General features: G+C 53.5%; 1 long non-coding RNA gene across 1 annotated transcript; it reads left to right on the forward strand.

Annotated features, from left to right (window-relative positions):
* Positions 1–5,779: 5,779 nt before the first annotated feature.
* On the forward strand, positions 5,780–8,636 carry LOC137223245 (uncharacterized). Its single transcript, XR_010942762.1, has 3 exons — positions 5,780–5,898; positions 6,149–6,287; positions 6,371–8,636. It is a non-coding gene; the product is annotated as an uncharacterized lncRNA (long non-coding RNA).
* Positions 8,637–21,729: the final 13,093 nt, after the last annotated feature.

The following is a 21,729-nucleotide window of genomic DNA, read 5'->3' on the forward strand; positions in this document are numbered from 1 at the left end:
AGTTAAGTGATTCAGGTGCCAAGACCCAAGACGTCAGGTGATTCTGAAACAACACCTTCTCCTTCTAATGGGTAGGCTTGAGGAACTTAGGCCGCGTGCATATGAAGGAGTCTGAACAGAGTTTCCCAGAGGGTGTGCCTGTTAACACCAGTCTTCCCAGATGCCCAGTGGAGCAAAAGTGACCTAAGGTCAAATTTGGAAATCACTGCACACAAATTTAATTTATATTAAAGGCTCTGAGAAATTCTAAAGTCAAGAAAAATGGTCTCACCCAGGTGTTCTAGTTTGCTAGGGCAGTGGTAACAAAGCACCATACACTGGGGGGCTTAAACAACGGAAATGTACCATCTCCCAGTTCTGGAGGCCAGAATCGGAGTCAGCAAGTCTGGTTCCTTCTGAGGGCCGTGAGGGAGGGATCTGTTCCAGGCCGCTCTTCTAGGTCCTCATGGTTTATTGGCAAGCTTTGGCGTTCCTTGGCTTCTAGAAGCATCACTCCAATCTCTGCTTTCATCTTCACATGGTGTTCTGTGTGTGTGTGTGTGTGTGTGTGTGTGTGTGTGTCTGTCCAAATTTCCCCTTTATAAGGGCACTAGTTATATTGGATTAGGGGTCCACCTTACTCCAGCATGACCTCATCTTAACTACCTCTGCATCAACCCTATTGTCCCATAAGGTTCCATTCTGAGGTCCTGAGGGTTGGGACTTCAACAAATACATTTGGGGCAGGGGACACAGTTCTACCCACAACACCAGGATTTCCCACAACTGGTTTGGGCTCCTTGGTTCTGGAAAGAGGTTGATGACATAGGTCAAGGGAACCAGAACATACACTCACAGGTGGAAAGACCAGCCCCTACCGTTGAACTTTCCCCAAACTTGGGTGTCACTGGAGAATCCACCACCTCCTCGGGATACCTACCCTAAGCCTCAGGCCGCAGCCCCTGGCAGGGGTCCGCTGTGGGTCAGCTCGGATGACAGGAGACTCTGAGGGCTCAGTGAGGGGGCAGCCCATCGCCCAACCCGGAGGAGACACAGAATTATTCAGACTCGCTTGTTCCTCAGCCCAGCACTGGGTGTCAGCAGGAGGCTCTGAGCCATGGTACCTTCCCTCCAGACCAAGGAAAGAAAGGTCCATTCTCCTGCGATATTCAGCAGCCCCTGTCCATTCACGGCGTCCAGGATTCAAGAAGAACTGAAGCTCTGGGACAGGTAGGAATTTGTCCCTTGCCTGGGGCATGAATTTGGCACTTCCCGGTGGGGCTGACATTGGAAATCCCAGAGCAGTGGGCGGGCCTAGCAGAGGGCATTCCTCCCTCTGCCCCACTCACTCTGGGGAAGTGATCCAGGCTTCTGGGGGAAGAACGGCCCTGTCGGAGCTCTCTCTTCTGATTAGCCTCTGATTAACAGAAGGGGATAGAAGGGTTTTTATTAAAACTGTATGCCCAGCTGGCCTCAACAAATCACCAAAGTTAACATGAGCATCTTATTAATCAGAGGCTCAATCAGAATGCCACAGTAGGGAGACTGTCTTGAGACATTATTGGCACAAAAAGTCACATTGAAAGGGACTGGAAGGGTGACATTTAGATGAGTCCAGAGAATCAGCTCAGCCAGACAAGAAGGAAGGAAACTCTGGTTTGGAAGATGAAAGTGGAAGAGAGAATAGGCTCGAAATTTAAAAGATCATGGACTTCTCAGAGAAAGAGAATATTTGGAAACACTTGAATGAACAAATATTTCCTTGAAACTTAGAGAAAACAGTTGTAGGACAAATAAAAGCAAGTACTACTTTTAGAGCAGGTGGTAAACAAAGAATTCATTAGGCCAAGATATAATACAGGCTGATGCTATTACAAGTAGGTTTGGAGAGTTTAGATCAATAGACTCCATTATGGAATATAAATTTAGCCAAGGGAGGGGTAGCTGGGATTCAAAATGTTCAGTGGGAACTGCTCTAAAAATCTCTACAGCCAGCTTTGAGCCCAAAGCCCAGTGCAAATCCATAGTATTTACAAACATGTTTCTAATTTTAAGAGCTCCTTCCCCTTTTCTCCTTTGACTCCTTTATCTTCACAGGCTTAAGGACAAAAGGGTCAGTTAATTCCCGGTTTTACTTCTTTTGGGAAAATTTAGGTGAACTATTGAATTTCATTCTGTCCAAAAAAGATAATATCATCAAACTAGATGTTTATGAATCAGTGAGGTAACTTATGAAAAGGGCTTGGCACATAGTAGATGTTCAATTAAATTAGCTCCCGCTCCCCTCCTCAGGATTCTAGAGTAGAAAGTAGCTTTTCCTGAGGCAGGACAGACAAAGCCCAGATGCTGGCTAGATGGAGAAAGTTTCTCTAAATTGAGTCTCATCCCACTTTGGTGCTTCTCATGATTCCCGCTCTCCGTGTTGATGAGACTTCCTTAAAAAGGGAGGCTGGCCCTCGCTTTAACTCCCATCTTGCTAGGCACCGGACTATGGCCTGAGGCTATGATTCCATGAGATCCAAGGGTCCAACCAAACTCAAATTTTAAAAAGAAGGAACTTGTAAATAAATTAGAAATGTGAATATCTCCTTCTCTCTCAATTTCCCTGGTCATCGAATGCCAACCTTGTTAAAGGCTGTCTTCTTCTTTGTTTGTATATTCTTTGAACACAGATTTACACGCCCAGCTCCATGAGATAGTGAGGCACGAGGAGGACCCAGGTCCCACTCCCAGGGACTCCCAGCCCAGTGAGGAGGTATCAAAGTTAGCCCTTCCTGTGTGAAAAGCTGTCTTTCCCTTAGACCTTTAAGAATTTCTGAGGCACGAGAAGGCCTGGGGCAAGGGACCTGCCAAGACCTTACTTTATTCATCAGAACGCAGGGGAGGGAGGGTTGCAAGAAGGCGAAAGAGAAAGAAATCAAAGTGGGGTGAAGCGCCAGGGAGAAAGGAGCTGAAGAGGCCGGGAGGGGACAGGGCTAGGAGGACAGGTGAGGGTGGCCCTGGGAGGGAGGAGCCTCGGTACCAGCTCCACCCTCTTCCACCGGCTGGAGACAAATCCTGGTTTGGCAGGAAAGAGCAGAGCTAACAGGGTTTGCTGTGATTCTGCTGGGAGGAGGGCTACCTATTCCCACTTGGTGTGGAGCCCCCAAAGGATGCTATGCTGTGTGGGGTCCCCTAATCCTCTGCTCCCTGGGTGAGGGGGTCAGGACAGTTCTACTCTGTCCTTCACCTTCCGCAGGAGACAATCCTTCAAAGGCACTTCCTTCCAAGGTGGCGATTTGAATGACAAAGAGGGTGGGTAGGGGGAAGAAAAGCAGAGCCCCAAGCAGCCACCTGCCTTAACCCCTTCCCCCTCCCGCCCCTCGCCCCCCCCCTTAAGCTGAGTTCCTGGCTCCCCCAGCAAGATGAAAGCTGCCAGGGGGACCAACTTGTCCGGTTTGCCTGGGACTGTCTTGTTTTGGGCACCGAAAATCCCACGTCCCAGGAAACTCTGAAATCCCTGATCACTCTAGAGCTTCTTTGGGGGCCAGACCAGCCTTGTGGGTTTTTCTGTAGGTCCCCAGGGGTCCCAGACTCTCACACTGGATGCACCTCTAGGAACTTGCCCAGGGTCCTCCCACCACCACAGAGAGCTCCCTGGGGACCTGGGGCCACGACTCCCTTCCCAGCCGGGCAGTCCTGGGCATCCTCGCCAGGCACTTTCACTGGGGGCTGTTACCTACCAGACACATATATTGTCTCACACAATCCTCCCCCACCAGCCTGCAAAGGTGAAAAAATGAGAAAAATGAGCCACAAGCAAGTGCTCAATCTGGAAGGAAATCCGGGTCTGGCAAATTCCCAGAGAGCCCGTTCTCTGAAAAATAAGAAATAAAAAGAGGTGCGCGGGATGTGAGGCTGGTGGTATGGCAAGCCACTGGGCAGCTGGAGAGTAAGGCCTGAGAAACAAGGAGCAAGGCCTCCCGGGCACTTTTTACAAAATGCTCCCCTCTCCCCCCAAACCCCCAGAGAATTAGAATGGGGGCAGGGGTGGCACATACATTGTTGAAAAGCTCTCCTGAGTTCTGACACGTCCCCACCCCCATGGCCCTGGACCCCCGGGGAAGGCCCCGCTCTTCAACAAGAAAGGGACACTGGAGCTTTTGCAAATGCATTTGAACTTCGAGATCTAGAAGTCTCAGGAACATCCCTCTAGCTTTCTTAGGGTCACCACCCCTCGTTTCAAGTACCTGCTCCCTAGGAAGGGTCAGGCTGGGAAGGTGGCTGATTTCAGAGACAGCTGTTTGTAACCTTTTCAGAAGCGCGATGCTGTGCAGCCCGGCTTTCCTCTGGGCGCAGCTGGAAGGGGTCAGCCTTGAAAGTAAACCAAGACCAAGGCCCGTAAGAAATCCCCATGAGCCTTTGAAAGTTGGAGTAAAAGCCTTAGTGCCCCCAACCAAGTACTATTTTTCTCACTCTCTTTGTGAATGAATCAATGCTTGGCTGACACAGAAATGTTTGCGGGAGCTTGGAACACATGTACCATCAGCAGAGGCTGAGGGCATTGCTAGATGGTTCAGGACCTCAGACCAAAATTTCCCAAGAATGTCTCTTAATCTCTCCGAGCTGCAAAATGAACACATCTCTAGTCCTTTCTAGAAGTCCCAGGAATATTTCTTTAATAGTGTTTCATTTCTTTTAGTCGTCAAATGGAGAAGTCTCCAGTTTTTTCTGTAATTCCAAAGTACTTCCTTCAGCTACCAAGAGGGGAAAAAGGAGGCGGTCCCTTGCTGGCTGGCTGTTGTCTTAGAACCTTCCTCCCAGACTTCCCTGGTGGCTCAGTGGTTAAGAGTCTGCCTGCCAATGCGGGGTAGATGGGTTCGAGCCCTGGTCCGGGAAGATCCCACATGCCACGGAGCAACTAAGCCCGTGTGCCACAACTACTAAGCCTGTACTCTAGAGCCCACGAGCCACAACTACTGAAGCCTGCATGTCTACAGCCCGTGCTTCGCAACAAGAGAAGCCACCGCAGTGAGAAGCCCGCGCACCACGACAAAGAGTAGTCCCTGCTCACCACAACTAGAGAAAGCCCACGCGCAGCAACGAAGACCCAACGCAGCCAAAATGATAACAATAAATTAATTAATTAATTTATAAAAGAAAAAAAGAAAGAACCTTCCTCCCCAAATCCTCACCAGCCATTCATTCCCATTGGTCTCCTGGGTCCATTTTGGCCTCCAGCCCCCAAGGCTGTTAACTTGCATTTATTGAACGTGGTTCTCTGCACCAAGCACCTGCCAGGGGCCTTCCCATGCAAATGTGTCCCCGAGGTCTGTCCCTGACAGTCTCTTGGTTAATTTGCTATTTGATTCCTCAGGCTGGTCACAGTGCCTGTCACGTGGTTGGCACACAATCATAGTGTTTTATTATTGTCCTGAGCAGTCTTTCAGTTAACATTCATCATAACCTGGAGATGCGCATCTCTCCACTTAACACGTGAGGCTCCGGAAGGTTCCTTGACTCCCCTGGGGTCACACAACCAGAAAGTGACCCTGCAGATCGGCACCTCGTCCCCTCTCTAAGCTGGTGGCCCTTTCCGCATGACTTGTTTTCACAGGTGAGCAACTTCCCTCACATAATAAGCACACCTCGGGTGCCCATCGAGCTAGGTACCAGGCACACAAAGAAGGACAGAACACCAGCAGGGCACTCAGGCGACCTCTTGAGTGACAGCGAGCCCGGAGGTGTGCTCCGTGCTGGGCGGGGCAACACCAAAGAGGGCGGGGTCACCTCTGCTTTAGCGCACTGTCAGCTCAGGTTTCCCAGAGCCAGTGACTCTTGCACCGGGTCCCAAATGGCAGAGATTTGCAGGCAGCTGGGGGAGCGGGGCTCGGTGTGCCCGCAGCCCGGCTTGGTGGGGCGGAGGAGTAGTTCAAGAGGGTAACTTCTGGCCACACCCCCTCCCCTCCCCCCACCCCGGTGATTTTCCCGGACACAGGTCTCTCCCTCCCCAGCTTCCGGAAGGGGTTTTGCCGAAGTCGCAGGGTGGCATGACTGCAAGGATGGGGCACGGGGTGGGTGGGCGGGGGAGCTGAGGTTTATGGTGGAATCTGGAAGGATCGGGAAGCTGAGGTGCCGCGTAGCGCGTGAACCTCTTTCCTCCGTGCGAGCTCCTCTGCGCTCCTTCCAGGCGGAGCGGAAGTACTGGGCGTCCCGAGCCCACCACCCACGACTCTGAGATCACCTCTGGTCACTGTGAGCCTACAGGCAGCTGAGACGTGTCACCGGGACCTCGGCCCTGAACGGCACCCACCATTCACCTCCCCACAGTAAGCGGGAGAGTTTGAGTGGGTGGCGGGCAGGAGGGCAGTGGGAAGAGGCCCAACTCTCTGCCTGTCTTTGGAAACCTCAGTCAAGCTCCCAGAGTACACGTGCATCTGTGGCTGCCACCCATCACCGCCGAATTCGCCGTCGGAAGGAGCCGGCTCCGGCGGAACCGAAGTGGCAAAAACTGGGGTCCAGCCTCTTTGCGGGAAGGAAGGTTCAGCCCGGCAATCAGAGCTCTGCCCTTGGTGTGTCAGGCAAATTCCCCAGATTCCTGGCCTGGCAGGAGACCTTCAGAAGTCTGGAGGTCCCTGCAGTCCCTTCTTCCCCTTCCCCCTTCCCCCGTCCCTTCCCACTTTCCCCATCTGCAACTCCTTAGAAAAGTGCAAAACATGGAAGCTCCAACCCCAGCTGCTGAGCAGGTGCTATGCTCTTTGTATGCAGACCCTTCTGGTCTGGAATGTTCCTGCAGTGGCTGACGGTGGTGCAGTTTGGAGCTTTCTACCCACCCCCAAGCTGCCTCCGGTCCTGGCTGTCCTGGCTCCCTGTGAAGTTACCAGCCTCAAGAGCGTGAATAATTGTGTGTCACGGGAGCAGTGATATACGAGTCTGTTTGACCGGCTTGCTTTCTTGCACTAATATGTCATTCACGATCCCTAAGCCTGCTGTGTTATGAATGAGCATAAATCAGATGGGAGAGGATGTTTCCAGGGAGTTCTCTTTCCCCTAAAGAAAAAGCACGGTCTTTTCAGGTGTGTCATTCCCGTGGGGCTGAGATGGGAAAACCTCTGCACGGATTGAAGTTCGAGATCCTATACCTGTTGGAGTCCAAAGAGCTGAGGATCCCAGACCCTCAGGCACTGTGCACACTAAGTGACTTTTGAACCCGTACATTAAAGAAAGAGAGAGATCGTATGAGTCATTACACTTTGAGGGAGGGAAAGGGCAAGAGCCTTTCCACTGCTTCCTCCCCGCTCTGGTTCTCAAGGGCCAAACTGGTCCTCTCTGCAAAGCAGGATTTCCTTGATGGTGCCTGAACCCAGGTCCCCTTATGGGCTGGTCCTGGGAGCACCCAGCAAACCCGATCTGCCGGCCCTGTTGGCAGCAAAGCCATGCCAAGGGGGATTTATTGTGTAGCTGGGACGTGACAGGTGGGCTGGGAGCCTCCTTAGCCAGCACCTGTGCAGCAGCTGAGGGCTCTGGGCCCCCAGGGTGTGTGAAGCTTCTGCCACCCTCTACTTCAGAGCCACCTGCCCCCGCCTCCCTCCCCAGGTGTCCAGGCTCTGCCCTGCCCGCGGGAGCCCAGTGGCCCAGTGCTGTCACTTCCAGGGAGCCACCTGTCTTCCTCCCAGCGGGGCTCCTGACAAAGGCCCAGAGGGCACAAAGCCACTTTGAATTTGTAAAGGATATATGGGTTTTGAGGCCGGGTTTCTCTCGCTGCTGCTCTGTGTTCTCTAGAGCTTTGGCCATGGTTGGATGAAGGATGTTAACAAAGATCGCCCTCCCTAGAGGCTGCAACCACAGAAAGTGGACTCTGGGGAGAACCAGTCACAGAACATTGTTCTGGGTAGCTACGTGCTCCCTCTGTGCATAGAAGGAGACGTGAGGTGACCTGGGCCAACACTGTCTCCGTGCAGTGGAGGAGAGTGAAGTCCACGCCTTGTCGCGAGTCACACAGTGGCTTCTTGGCTGGACGGGAACCGCTCGGACCTGCTCATTCTCAGCCCCACTCCAGGGCCCCGTCAGCTCGTCCTATCGTACATTCTGCATGTCGGTGACCAGCGTCTAAATGCCTTCATATCTCCATGACTGTTTCCTGTCTTGCACGTCCGCCAGCACATAAGCTCCCTGGGACTTGGTTTCTCTCCACGTAGTAGGACCTCAATAGGTAGCTGTTGACTGACTGGTGACTCCAAGTCCAGTGGCCCTTCACGCCTCTGATCTGACCTCAGTAGCCCTATGAGCCAGGGGTTTAAGAAGAAACCCCAAAGTTGAGGCCCACTCAAGTGAATAAAACAGCTTGCCTCACCGTTCCCTTTACCTAGTGGACAAGGCTGGTCGCACCGGACACGTAAGGAGAACAGCTCTGAGTCACTCTCTGGGCTCCTGCTTTGGCACCGGAGAGGTGACCTCACCCACCGCCAGGCAGGACAGACTGCTGGATGACTCAGCTCACAACCAGCTGCAAGCTCTCCCCGATGGGCACGAGGCCGTGCTGGGCAAGTACGTGGAGTGGCCCCAAAGCCTGGGAGACACACGGGTTCCCAAGAACACCATCAGCAGGGTTGGCTGGGGGGGGCAGGGCGACTCTCACCTTGTACCGTATACATCTGTAGAGGACAAGCGTTTGAAATAAAAACCTACTATGAATAACGAAACCTAAATAAATTCTCCCTGAGGATCCCAGATAGCTGTGCTCTCCCCTCCTCCTTCCCTCTTCCTATTCGGCCTGCGCTGCAGGCTGACCCAGGAACTCAAAGCCCTGGCCTACACCATAGCTGAAGAGTCGAATTCAGACATACAGGAAAAGGTCTAGGCTTCAAAAGTGGAGACCCCCGGGGACTCTGAGGTCAAAGGATTCATCGACCAATGGGCCAAATAGCTCGCCGGGTTCCATGGACACAGATTGCCCCTCCAACCCCAAGCAACGGCCTCCTTTTTCTAACTGCTTTCCCAGGCCTTTATTCCTAGGATTTAGCGTCTTAATGACCGGGTCCTCTCCCAGTGCAAACAGCGCACTAACGATAGGCGATGGGCCAGCACTGCCCAGACCGTGGGTTGCAACGAACCCCCTGGAGAACTTTCCGGAGGATTTGCACCCTGCTGACACTCTTGAAGCCCACCGGCAGCCCAGGGGGGATGGGAAGTGAGGAGGGGAGTGGGGGCGGCCTAGCCATCCCAGGTTGAACTTTTTGTAAAAATATACCAACTGAATTTATTATTTTTTTTTAATTTAAAAACAAGTCCCCGGGTGATTTTGACAATTCCCTAAGGGGAGACTCGCAGCTACATGTCATTCTAACCAGGCTGGGCCAAAACATGTCCCCCAATCCTGTTTCCACAAGGAGACGGAAGAAGCTTGACCCTCCCTCAGCCGGGCCTGAAGGTGCAGGGGGGCTGCAGCAGGGATGTGAGTGTCACCAACGGGGGAAAGATATCAGAGCCCAATTTCTGGCACCATTTCTAAGCGCAGGGAGCTCACTTCTGCCAGGAGGCTGGCTGTAGCCCGGGGTTTCCCTGGTTGGACAGCGCTGTGCTAACAACAGATTCCACAGGCCTTGGAGGGGCCTGGCAGGGCACCGGCTGCTACTGCTTCTGGAAGCCGGGCGGGCCAAGGGGAAGAGGACAGCAGGGGCTGCACCGGTTTAACACTTGGCCACCTGGTGAGGGACCTGAGGTCAGGGGACAAAGGAGAGATTCAAAGGAAGCAAACCAACGACAGAGCATTGTGGGGGCGGGGTGCAGTGGGAGGAAGAGAATAAAGGCCTGAGGCACGGGAACCCCCAGACAGTCTCCCGGAGAGCAGTCCAGCCTGGAAGTCCAGTTTGGTAAATGGGTAGAGAGGGTTTCCCTTCAGCAAATCACCGGGTGAGGTCAGCACAAAGATAATGGCTTCTCCCTCGTGCCACGAGGCTCCTTCAGCATGGCCTCGCCAGGAGGGTCCAGCTCATTTTAGAGGCTGCTTCTGAGGTTTCAGCTTCAGAAGAGGAAGGAGAAAGTCCCCCCTTGGGGCCTGTGAGCACAGGTGGAAAGAGAAGGCCCCTTCTGGTGGGGGAACCCAGCCCCCTCTGTCCTGAGAGCGGGGCCAGCCAGCTGGGCGCCTGCACGGCCTCTCCTAGGGTCTAGGTGCCAGGTCAGGTGCTGCATCTTCTGGGCAAGGCTGACAGTTTGTCCTGTGACCTTCCTCGCTTCTGGAAGACAGCTTTGCTAATGGTCGTTTGCATTACGAAGGGGAGGAGGTGTCTCGGACTCAGAAGGGCTCTCTTTCTATTTACTCCGGTGAGACCCTACCCACTGACTCCCCAGCAGCCCCAGTCCTCCTCCAGACACCCAGGGCCATGAATTTACACTCTTTTACATAGATGTGTAATCTTCTAAAGGGCACACTTGTTCCTGCCAATGCCCTGCTTACAATTCTTCCATAAACTGTCGCCCTCAGGGTACAGTCCGAGTGGCCCCTCTGAGCTGCACCCCGCTTTTACCCTCCCATCTCTCCCACATGCCCCCTTCTCCTGCAGCCTGACTTCCCTGCTCCCCAGAGCCGGAACGCTGCCTCCCCGCCTTGGACCTCAGGCTCCAGGAACAGACCCCCGCCAGCCCTGACCACACGTGTGGTTCTGACGCAGGCTTTGACCCTGAGCCCCTGCTCAGATACCCTCCACCCACCGCCTTCTTGACAAAATACGACCCCAACCCTCGCCCCCAGCATGTTGCTGGATGTAACCGCCCATTCTTCCCTGCCGCTGACGTCCTGGGTGATGACTCGCTCTCTTTTTTTTTAAACTCATGTGCACGCGTCATAATGGTTATTCTCCTGTCTCCTCCCCTGTGGACAGTGTCCTTGCCAGGTCCTAGCACAGGGTCGGGCACACAATGACGGTCAATGAGAGAGAAGGAGGGGCAGGGAGAAGAGAGAGGAAGGGACCTGGTTAGATGCTAAGCTTGAGGTCAAAGCTTTTCTAAGGCAAAAGTACCTGCAGTCAGAGCAGGGTCTAGAATAAGGAAAGGGAGACCCCAATCTCAGGTGGCACATGCGCAGACCGGCACCCGAGGGCGAGGCCTCCTTAACTTTTGTGCCCTAGGAGCCCCTCTTCCCTCACCCTGGCCCCTGCCCTGCCCAGGCTTCTTTTGCGTTCCTCGCAGCCCAGGTTCACTGCGGACACAAATCCGGTGGCTGCCTGCCGGGCACCTGCTGGACCAGCTCTGTCTCAGGAGCGGGGCCTAGTCCTACGGCGGGGAGAAAAGCCCTGCCTTTGGGGAACTTGCAGTTACGAGGAGAGGAGACAGTCAGTCAACAGATCACCTTTAATTACAAACCGTAGTGCGGGTTATAAAGGACGGGGACTCGTGGCCTCAAAATCGGAGCCAATCAGTGAAAGACGTGCCTTCCCCAGAGAAGGGAAGCCAGAGCCGGGACCAGACAGCTCAGCCCAAGGCCGCCCACGCTCATGGGCCCTTCTCTAGGCCCGGTTTCCCCAGCCCCGTGCAGCTGCCTCCCGTCCCGCCCAGGGCAACCTGGCAGGACCTGCGACAGTGACTATACATAGACTGTACACGGGCAGTCCCGAGGAAAGCTCTCCGGGGTGCTTAAGGAGGTGTGTGTGGCAATGTCGACCGTGGTGCCGCGTGTGCTGACACGGTGCGTGAGTGACATAGGGGTCCATCAGTGGGGACGGATAGGAACAAGGTGGTGGCCACGGGCTAAGGACTTCTGTGCATCAGTAAGCATTCACAAGCCAGACGGGGACTTCCCTGGTGGTCCAGTGGCTAAGACTCCACGCTCCCAATGCAGGGGGCCCTGGTTTGATCCCTGGTCAGGGAACTAGATCCCACACGCCGCAACTAAGAGCCCACATACCGCAACTAAAAGACCGCATGTGCCGTAACTAAGACCTGGCACAGCCAAATAAATAAGTAAATATTTCTTTTAAAGTTAGAAAAGGGCTTCCCTGGTGGCGCAGTGGTTGAGAGTCCGCCTGCCGACGCAGGGGACACGGGTTCGTGCCCCGGTCCGGGAAGATCCCACATGCCGCGGAGCGGCTGGGCCCGTGAGCCATGGCCACTGAGCCTGCGCATCCGGAGCCTGTGCTCCGCAACGGGAGAGGCTACAACAGTGAGAGGCCCGTGTACCGCAAAAAAAAAAAAAAAAAAAGTTAAAAAAACAGTTAAAATAAAAACCTTTTTTAAAAAACCAAGCTGTGTGAACATACAGCAACATGGAAGGATCATAAAAATAGTGTAGAGTGAAGAAACAGGACAAGATTCATAGCACGTTATCACTTATGTAAATTAAAAATACACATGCAAAGCAATGGGATCTGTCTATATAGAGACATACAGACACACACACACGCACACACAAACATACACACAAATCTAAAAACAGACATCAAATACCTTATGGTGGGCTCCTGAGGAGAGGGGTAATGGGAGTGGAGATTACAGATGGGAGAGAGAACAGTACCCAGCATGAAAGGGCTTTGCACAGGCTGCTGCTAATGGTGCTCCAAGACTGAGTATGGACAGCTTTATCCTGTGCACCTGTGGCCCAACACAGAGCATGGCAACCAACCAGTAAAAACCTTGACCTGGAGCACTTCACGCTAGCACGCTGATTGCATTCCATTTTTTTCAGGGGCTGTAGAAATTATTCCAATCCAATTCCCCACTTTAAGGTTGAGGAACCCAGAGCCCAGAGAGGGCATGTGAGTTGGCCCAGCTGCACAGCACTTTGGTGGCAAAAGGAAGACTTGATGCAGGTCCTAGCCTCTGGCTGGCCTTCCTTGTGCCACCCTCTGTCCAGTTCCATTTTCTGACCGCTCAGCCCAACCTCCTCAGAGTGTTTGTTTAAAGGGCTTAGCTGTTTGTCTTAGCACATGGGTGCCCAGGCTGAGGTAATGCACTGGCGTTAACAGGCTCTTCCTGGGTAGAGTGCAAGGTGAAAGTTCCTAGGGACCTGCGAAGCTCAGGGACTACTTTATCTTTGTTGTTTAGTGTATTTCCTCTTTCCTGGACAACTGCCTCAAAGCTCAGATGAGCTCATTTACTCGACTGGGCAGGTAAGTGCAGAACCTGGACAGGGTTTTAATGGGAGTGAATCCTGTTGGGAGGAAATGATATCATCGTGGTGCTGAGGGCGGGAGGAGTGAGCCTTTAAAGGACCTATCTTTCCCACAGCATTCGCCCTGCCCGTGGCATGTCCAGAAGCCCTGCACAGGGTGGGTACGATGTGTTAATGTCAACAGATTTGCTGGAACCCGCAGACCCATAAAACTGCTGGCAAGAAAATTGGATCGGGTATTAACGTGGGTAGTTCGTGGAGGTTTATGACCGCAACTTTCCTGAGAGGAGGGTATGAACCATCAGTGTCAGGGAACCTCTCCAAGGAGCAGCCTTCGAAATGGGCTTATATCACTAATGCCCCCCCGACCCTGCGTGACCTGGCTTTTTACAATGAAACATATACGTGTAAATGTATACATACGCACACATACACGGGGGAAACAGCATATATCATAAGAACGGATGCTCACAAATTCCACGTACCCATGTAATCAATACCCTGATCAAATTTCAGAACATTCTCAGACTGCAAAAGCCCCATGTGTCCCTTTCAGGTCCCTGCCCGCCCTCCAGGGGGTCGCCACTATGCTGACTTCTAATGACATAGGTGAGTGTGCATCTCCTGTTTGAACTCCGTCAGCTTCAGGGTCAGGGTGTCAGCAGACAAGAGACCCTGTGCTCGTCGATGAAAGCCGCTTTAAACTAGTAACCTGTTCTCTAGTGAGGTAGGCAGGTGACTGGCAATGTTCCCAGCCTGGGGGCTGCTGAGGCGCGCGGGGAACTAAGGGATTGCCCGGTCTTGGAATCCCTAGGAAAGCCAACAGAAACCTGGCCGCTGGGCCCTGGCCCCAGGCTGGCTCCCGGCTTGCCCTGCACCATGACATCTGCAGGCATCACGCAATGGGCTGCTGCTCTTTGCTGAGCCACCTGGGCCCTGCTGGGAGCACACGGGTTTGACACGTGTTGTAGGTGCCTCGGATGATCTGTCATCACTTACCTCCGAGAGGTTTCAATGGTGACAGACCTCAGAGCCTTGAAGATGTATTGGATTGTGGGAAACAGCCAAACATTGTAGCCACATGTGAGAAACAGTGGTCTCATATGCTCAAATCACTCTTAGAATTTCTCTTTTAGAAATCCCTTTGGAGCCAGATGACAAGTCACTGTTCTTTCATCTTGGGGTTGTATCACGTTTGTGATGAAAGACGGTTATAAGCCTGTTGGACTACCCACCATTTTTCTCACATGAGTGCCCAGCAGAAAACAGAGCCCCAGCCAACTGCCACTAAGCAAATGGGAAACATTCATGGAACAGACTTCACTAATAATCCCGGTTACCACTTATTGAGCACCTTCTATGCACTAGAATATATCTCTCATTTTAGTACAATAACAACCCCCAAAGGTGGGCATGATTTTTTCCCATTTTACAGATGAGAAACCGAGACTTGGATGGTAAGTGATTTCCCCAAAATAACCCAGGTAGCAGAGTTGGGATTCGAATCAGGTCTGTCCATCTCCACAGCCCATGAGCTCATGGGTTCTGAGAAAGGTCCTCCGGGGCAACCACAAAAAGAGCAATGGGTGGGTTCTTTGAGCTTCTTCTTGGGAGAGGAGTGAGGCTAGTGGTGTGAGATGTGAGTGAATGGAGCAGAAGGGGTGGACTCTGCTGTGGCCCCAACATCTCTCACACCCTCACCAAGAACCAGACCATTGCAATCAAATAACGTCAGCCCCGATGGGAACTGAGAGGGCGTGGCACCCCACCCTCCTTGGAGGAATGAGGAAACAGACATCTCAAGAAGATGTGTAACTGGCCAGGGTCACCCAGGGCGGGACCAGGAAGGCTCAGGAATTCCAGGCCTCTGTTCTTCACCCAGGATTGGGTGGCCTCCTTTGTCTGTCTGTCGTGCCTTTCTTGAAGCCAGGGTGGCAGATTTTAAGTAGGTGGAGGACACACCCACTCGGTGACCAAGGGCAGCAGGTGGTCTCACGGTGGAGTCAGGAAGGAAGGATGTGCTGGGCTGTGAAGACAGAGCCCTGCCAGCCCCGTTCCTCCTGCTGGGCTTCGTCGACCGTGAGGGAGGGTCCCGGTACAATGTTTTCCCTTGGCCTTTCCTTGAACCCACGCCGAGCCTGCTGCTGTCGAGAGCACCGCCCCTCCATACACCTGTTGGGCAAATATTCTTCCAGAGAAAGGACACCAGGAGTCACAGGTGGGAGGGAATCCCCCTGAAGACTGTGGCCTCAAGAGTGAGATCATGGGTCTTGGAAGCAGATGCATTTTATAGATCCAATAAATTAGACACAGTCCGCCTAGTTATGTACTGGCAGGTGTCATGGAGCCTTGATTACTTGGCTCAGGGAGAGGAAGCAGAAACAGAGGCAAAGCTGGGTTCAGTGACCAGATCACGCAGCCAGATAGGGACAGAGTCCAGCTGAGGACCCCGTGTGCTGAGGCAGCAAGCTACTCTGGAAACGTCTGGCCCCCCTGCCGGACGCACGTGGGTTTCTGGGCCTCCTTGCGAGCCAGCCCCTATCACCGGACCCCCGAGCAGCTGCCAGGTGTGGGCTCTGACGTGGAATAGTGATGACAGCAAACATTTATACTGTCCAGCATATTTAACCATCTAACCCTCTCACGGGCTCTGAAGTTACACAGGGCTCTGATTCCCAAGCAGAGATGTTAAGCAATTCGTCCAGAGTCACACAGCTTATAAAATGGCAGAGCTGGTAGTAGCCTAGCTGCCCACGGAGGGCAGGCACCCAGCTACGTCCATCTCCCCAACATCCCCAGAAACGTGCCGGCACTCTGTACAAATCAAGGATGCGGGGTCATGTTTGATATGCCCGGTGGCTACTTCTTTCTGCTCTCAGTGCCCGAGGGTGCGGCTAAGGGGTGCCCAGCTGCCTCCCAACAGGCCGGAGGGTTGCCAAAGTGGCCGTGAGGTTCCCATTGCTCTCAGTGTGAAGTGCAGACCTAGTGCCTGGGGTGCCCAGCACTGTCTTTTTTTTTTTTTTTTTTTTGCGGTATGCGGGCCTCTCACTGCTGTGGCCTCTCCCGTGGCAGAGCACAGGCTCCGGACGCGCAGGCTCAGCGGCCATGGCTCACGGGCCCAGCCGCTCCGCAGCATGTGGGATCTTCCCGGACCGGGGCACGAACCCGTGTCCCCTGCATCGGCAGGCGGCCTCTCAGCCACTGCGCCGCCAGGGAAGCCCCCAGCACTGTCTTTATCTCTGTTCTTGTCCTTTCTCTGGCCTCTCAGAGTCCTCCTCTCCCAGAAGCCCTTTGCTACCTCCAGGGGCCCTTCTGCTGGGAGCCTTGGGTGCCCTACCTTTATCTACCAAGGCCAAGTCCAGACAGAGGCCGTGGTCCTCGATCACGTGTTCCCTTAGCGCACAGGTCCCTGAGTCTTCCCCTCACCCATTCGATTCCATCTGCCCCCATGTGCATGTGGAGCACCCACTTAATACTGGCCTGTGCTGGGCCTAGGAGGGCTCCACAGATGAAGCGTCACCCCATCCGCACCCGACACACGTACTCCTAGTCCAGGAGCCAAACACGACCGACTGCTTTACAACACGGGTGGGGATCAGTGTTATAATCCCAAGTGTTCTGTGAATTCAGGGGAGGGTAGACTGATTTCCAAAGCAAAGGGTCAGAGGAGGAAAGAAGTATCTGATCTGGACTGGAGATGCCTGGGCTTCTGAGCGGCCACTAGACAGCACAGGTCTGAGCGCCCTGTTTTAGAATCCCTGCAAGACTCAGAGCTTTCCAGAATCACAAGCTTTCCTTGAACCCTGGCTGAAAGTCGGTCATAAGGTGACTGTCCTTGCGTTCCTACCACATGGTCAAATCCAGGAGGAATGAGCCGTGCTGCCCTGGCAACAGAGGGCCTTATTCCCAGGAGGCCCTCCGTGAGGGCTTCTTGGCACAATGACAAGGATGACTGTCTTGAAGCTTCTTCTTGTGACATATTAAGGTCCAGCTGGGCCTCCCAGGAGGTGATCCCACCCCCCCGCGAGGAAAATGTGGCCTTCAGGGGCTACTGGGTCAACTTAGCAACCGGACCTGGGGCAGCCATCTCACAGGCTCAGAGTCTTCCAGGTAGAAGGGACTTATGCGGCCTCCAGCCCAGGGAGGGGGACATGCAGCTTTGGCATGAACTCCTCCTGTTACCTGAAGATTTATCTCCATTTTGCTTTGGAACAACACAGAATAAGATTAATCCCACCACCGGGTTCTTACTGTCCTTTTTTCAGTTTGAACAGCCTTGGTGGCCTCATCCTCAAGCATGGTGCCCAGACCCTCAGCTGTCCCGTCCTTCCCTCCGCCATGATCCAGCTCATCACACTTCCTCCTGAAAGGTGTCCCAGGGCTGAGGACAGCGTCCAGATGTGGACCGACCAGCTGGACCTCATGCTGGGTACTATCTCCCCCATGAATGTGGCCAAAAATGGTGCCTTGGGGTAGCCATGTGGCACAACTGGCTCATGTGCTCCCCTTCTACCTCTCCCAGAAGGAATTCCTCCACTGAATTTCACCTCCCACTGGGTCACTGGGACAGTGGGTGTGTGGTGAGCAACTGTCTGCAAAGCCATAAGCTTCTTGGGAGAAAAGCAGTAGCCAGAGTCCAACCCATTATGAGCTGATTGAGAAAAGCAGGAGCTGGGAAAGGGCTGAAAGCAGTGGGCACCTCATCTAGGTGCTGGTCTGGGGACCCATTTCTATTGTATAGGAGTCAAACCCCAACTCGGGTGTAGGAGGCCCTGTGGAGGTGGGGAGGCTGTCCCGCCATCTCTCAGCTGGGGCAGGAAGCCTGCCCTGCAAGCAGCCCACCTCTCCCCTCTCCTCCCTGGGGATGAATCGGCTGATGGGGACCGCTGGTGCCTTGGGAAAGAGGAAAATACAGCTGACCAGCCAGGCTTCCGTCTCTGCTCAGCCACAGTTGAATGGAGTTACTGTTCTTTCTGCTGGAGCATCTTCCGAGGCCGAACCATCATTTTAATCCAGATATAGCTCCATCACCTCTACTGCCCTCCCTGAACTGGCAAAACGGTTGTCCCTAGAAGTGGCCAGACTGTGGAGACCTCGGCAACTTTCCTGGTCTGATGGGGAGCTGTTTACAGCACACAGCCGTGAAAGGTGAATTAGTCTGTGCTGACAGCTTTGGAAAGAACCAGGGCCCAGCCCTCCTCTCAGGGAGGGCTCCTACACCCCACCCTAAAACAGGGCAGAGCGGGCCGAGTTCCCGTGGCTGAAGGCCTCGTGTGAGGGCGCCCGCTCTGGCCTCACTGAGTCAGCACCCTGGAGAGCTGCCCCACCCCCTTCCTAAGCGGTGAGGTCAGCGCAGATGCGCCCGCCTGGCCCCAGCTCACAGCGGGAGAGGGAACCGCGGCCGCCAGGCAAAGCTCCCAAGCAGAGTTGCAGTGACTCTCATGAAGGCTGTGGAAAAGTCCAGAACCCAAGAGGCCCAGGGAGCAGGGCTCCAAAGAGCAGCTTTGCTGACAAAATCTCACCGTGGGCACACAGACGGGTGTGGCATTGCTCAGCACTTCTTAGCAAATTGCTTCTCTGACACTGAATTATAATCTTCCTAAAAGGCAGCCATGGTGAGACTCGAGTGAAGCGTCACTTCCCATGTTCCCCTGGAGCCGCTGTTCTGGACGCTCTGGTGCTGCATTCCTGAGAGCTCCAGACTCAAAGCAGTGGCCAAGCGTACCAGCGCAGGTGCTTCTGTTGCAAGATCCAAATTAATCCACCTCCCCACCTCCTCAGGCTTCTAGAGGCAGCTCTCCTCCCAGCCGGGCACTGAGCTCAGAGTGAGCGGCATCACCTGCCCAGGGGAAAAGCGCCTGCCTTGCCTGGCAGAGGCTCGAAGAGGGGTCCAGGCCGGAGAACAGCGCAACAGCCCTCCTCAGAACCCAGCCTCTGGCCTCTCTCCAGTCCACTGGTTCTCAAAAGCAGGGTGAAAAATGAATCGCTGAGGAGTTGTTGAATGCAAATCTGGGGGCCCCACCAGAGAGATGCTGACTTGGTATAGGTCTGGGGTGGGACCGGGAATCCCCCAGCAGCCCTGGGTGACGTGTCGCACGCTGGAGCACTCCACCCAGGGCGAGTGGGTGCCACTGGTGCTCCGACACTGTTAGGGGCCAGGGATCACTGTGGAGAGCCTACCGCCCACAGCAAAGAGCCGGTTGTCACGGAAGCAGCCCACTGGCCCCACGGCCGGCTGCCCCTGGCTCACGCGGGCAGGCCCTGGCCACGCAGCTGGCCTCGCCACCTGCTTGCTGGTTGTCAGGAGGCTAAGGGACTGTGGCTGAGCCCGGCTTTTCCCCTGGAGAACTGAAAGCACAAGGCACCCACCTTTTCACTCGGCCAGTGTGGCATCAGGAAGGACAGACAAAAGGTAGTCTCCCACAAGAAATGGCCCATATTTATTGGAGTTGGCCTAGGAGATGGGAGCTTCTGTGTCTGACCTGAAGAGTGGAGAGGCTCTTTCTTGTCCAGCAGCAGAGAGTGAACATGACTGGTGTCCTCAGTGGCAGTGCCTGCACCTCTACGTGATGCCACGAAGTAGGGGGGGAATGCTTGTGGCACCCTGGTGTTTTCCTCTAGGAGCACTGTTACAAGTGAGGTTCTCTTCTATAGAAACGGTGCCACAGTCCACCATGGAGGGGTTAAAGAGCTTTCTAATGGGCTGTCCTGGAAACCTACCTATAATGCATGACACGGCTGCTCGGGGAATGTGCGTTCTGAAAGGCTCAACTCTAATTGCGGGCAAACGTGGGGAACATCATTTGCTTGCAAGGTAGGGCCCGCCTCTATGACTCAGCTTTGAATGTTTCTGAGGAGGCTGGGGACAAAGCCCGGGCCCTGACGGCAGAGGCCTGGCATGAATGCGCCTAAGAGGACCTCAGGCAGCCTCCTCACGGACGGGCTGAGCCAGCTTCATTCCACAGGCTGAAGGTCAGGGCGTGCCAGGCTCTCGGTGGGCCCTTGGTCAAGGGCCCATGAATAAGGAGACTGTGAATGTTGCTTAGGGCCGTGACCCCTCCTGCAGTGGGGTCCAACTGTCCTACCTACCAACCACAAAGCCAAAACCTCATTGCAGGGCTCTGGCCTGGAAGACAGAAAAGCCACTTTCTACAACCACAAGAATGTTACCTTTGTCTTCACTGAGGCGATCTAATGAGCCATAGAGCATTTTACTGGAAGCTATTTGCAGATGAAAACACCCCCAGGGAGAGGCTGCTCTGGGTTATGTTTTCAAGTCTGCGCAGGATTCATTCCGAGCTATGCACTGTGGTTCCATGGGTGCTGAATAGGGTGGCTCTGCAGACCCATTGTCACCCGTTTTGTTTGTGCTCAGGGCCCAAATAATTTTAAGAAGTACTTAGTGAGTGACCAGCTGCAATGTCTCATATTCAAATTTGGCTTATACGTTTATGCCAAATTTGGCATATGTATTTACAGTTTGGGGACACATACACCGAAAAAAAAAATCTCTTCTATTTTTTTTGGCATGACTGAAGCATAAAGCAAAAGACTAAAGTTTAAGTTTCAATAGAAAATTCTGTGAAATTGCAAAATGTCATCACTGCCAGATGGGAGGAGATAGAGGAAGGATCCTTCATCCTTAGAGGCAGAAGGTGGTGGACTTGTGCACCTCGGAAGCCTGAATTAATAGTTCTACCAAACCATTCTGGAGCCTCTGGCCATAATATATAAATATGCAGACTCTTGAATGAACAATTACGAAATTGTGGTCCCTGGTTTCAACGAGTATCTTCGGGAGGAATACTAGAACCCAGGTTCCTTGTGAAAGCCATAAAATAAAGAGTATAAAGAAAACTTCTTGAGACTCACTGTGGAAATAAAAGGCCTTGCGTTGGTTTGGGTCAGTAAGCCCTGGTACTGCAGAGATGATGGTAGAGGGAGGGGTCCGGTGCCCCAAACTGCTCACAGCCCAAGCAAAACCAGGCTACAGATGTCCACGGGGCAGCAACTCACAATGAGGACATTGTGTCATCTACTCTCTCATCCGTTCTTGCCTGACCCTGGGATCTTCCTCTAACCCACTGTCAGCTAAACCGGGAGAGTAGCTAGGACGAAAACTTGATAGGAAACCCCAAGGTATGAGGCTCATCTTACACACAATCCCCCTTTTCAAACCAACACTGTGTTTCAAATAAAAGCACACCTCCCTCCCTCTCTTATTCCTGAGGCAGCCACAGAGGTGAGCTGCTATTTCCCAACAGTGTCCTGAGCCAAAACGCATGAGAACACACAGGAGCAGATCCAGACTTGCTGGCCCCACGGAGATTACACAAAGCTTGGTCCACAACATGGAACAATGTAAGCGTGTATGAGGTGCTGAGCATTCCACGCATGGCCCACGTGTCAGATGCATGCCCACATCCCAGGTCTGGCGCAAGGCCCACTCCCTGGGCCTTCGGTTAAATGCAGGTTCTGTGCTCCCAAGAAGATACACATCAACAGCTGAATTTCGGCTCTCGAGCCCTTTGAAGATAGGACTGCTGTATCCCAGCCCTCTGGCACCTCCTGCAACCCGCCTTCTCTCTGTGCAGGAAACGACACACTCTCTTACTGGGATCACACAGCACACATATCTACAGAAGCAGCCAAAGAGAAAACACAAA

The sequence above is a fragment of the Pseudorca crassidens genome, chromosome 4 (assembly GCF_039906515.1).
Source record: "Pseudorca crassidens isolate mPseCra1 chromosome 4, mPseCra1.hap1, whole genome shotgun sequence".
NCBI lineage: Eukaryota > Metazoa > Chordata > Mammalia > Artiodactyla > Delphinidae > Pseudorca > Pseudorca crassidens.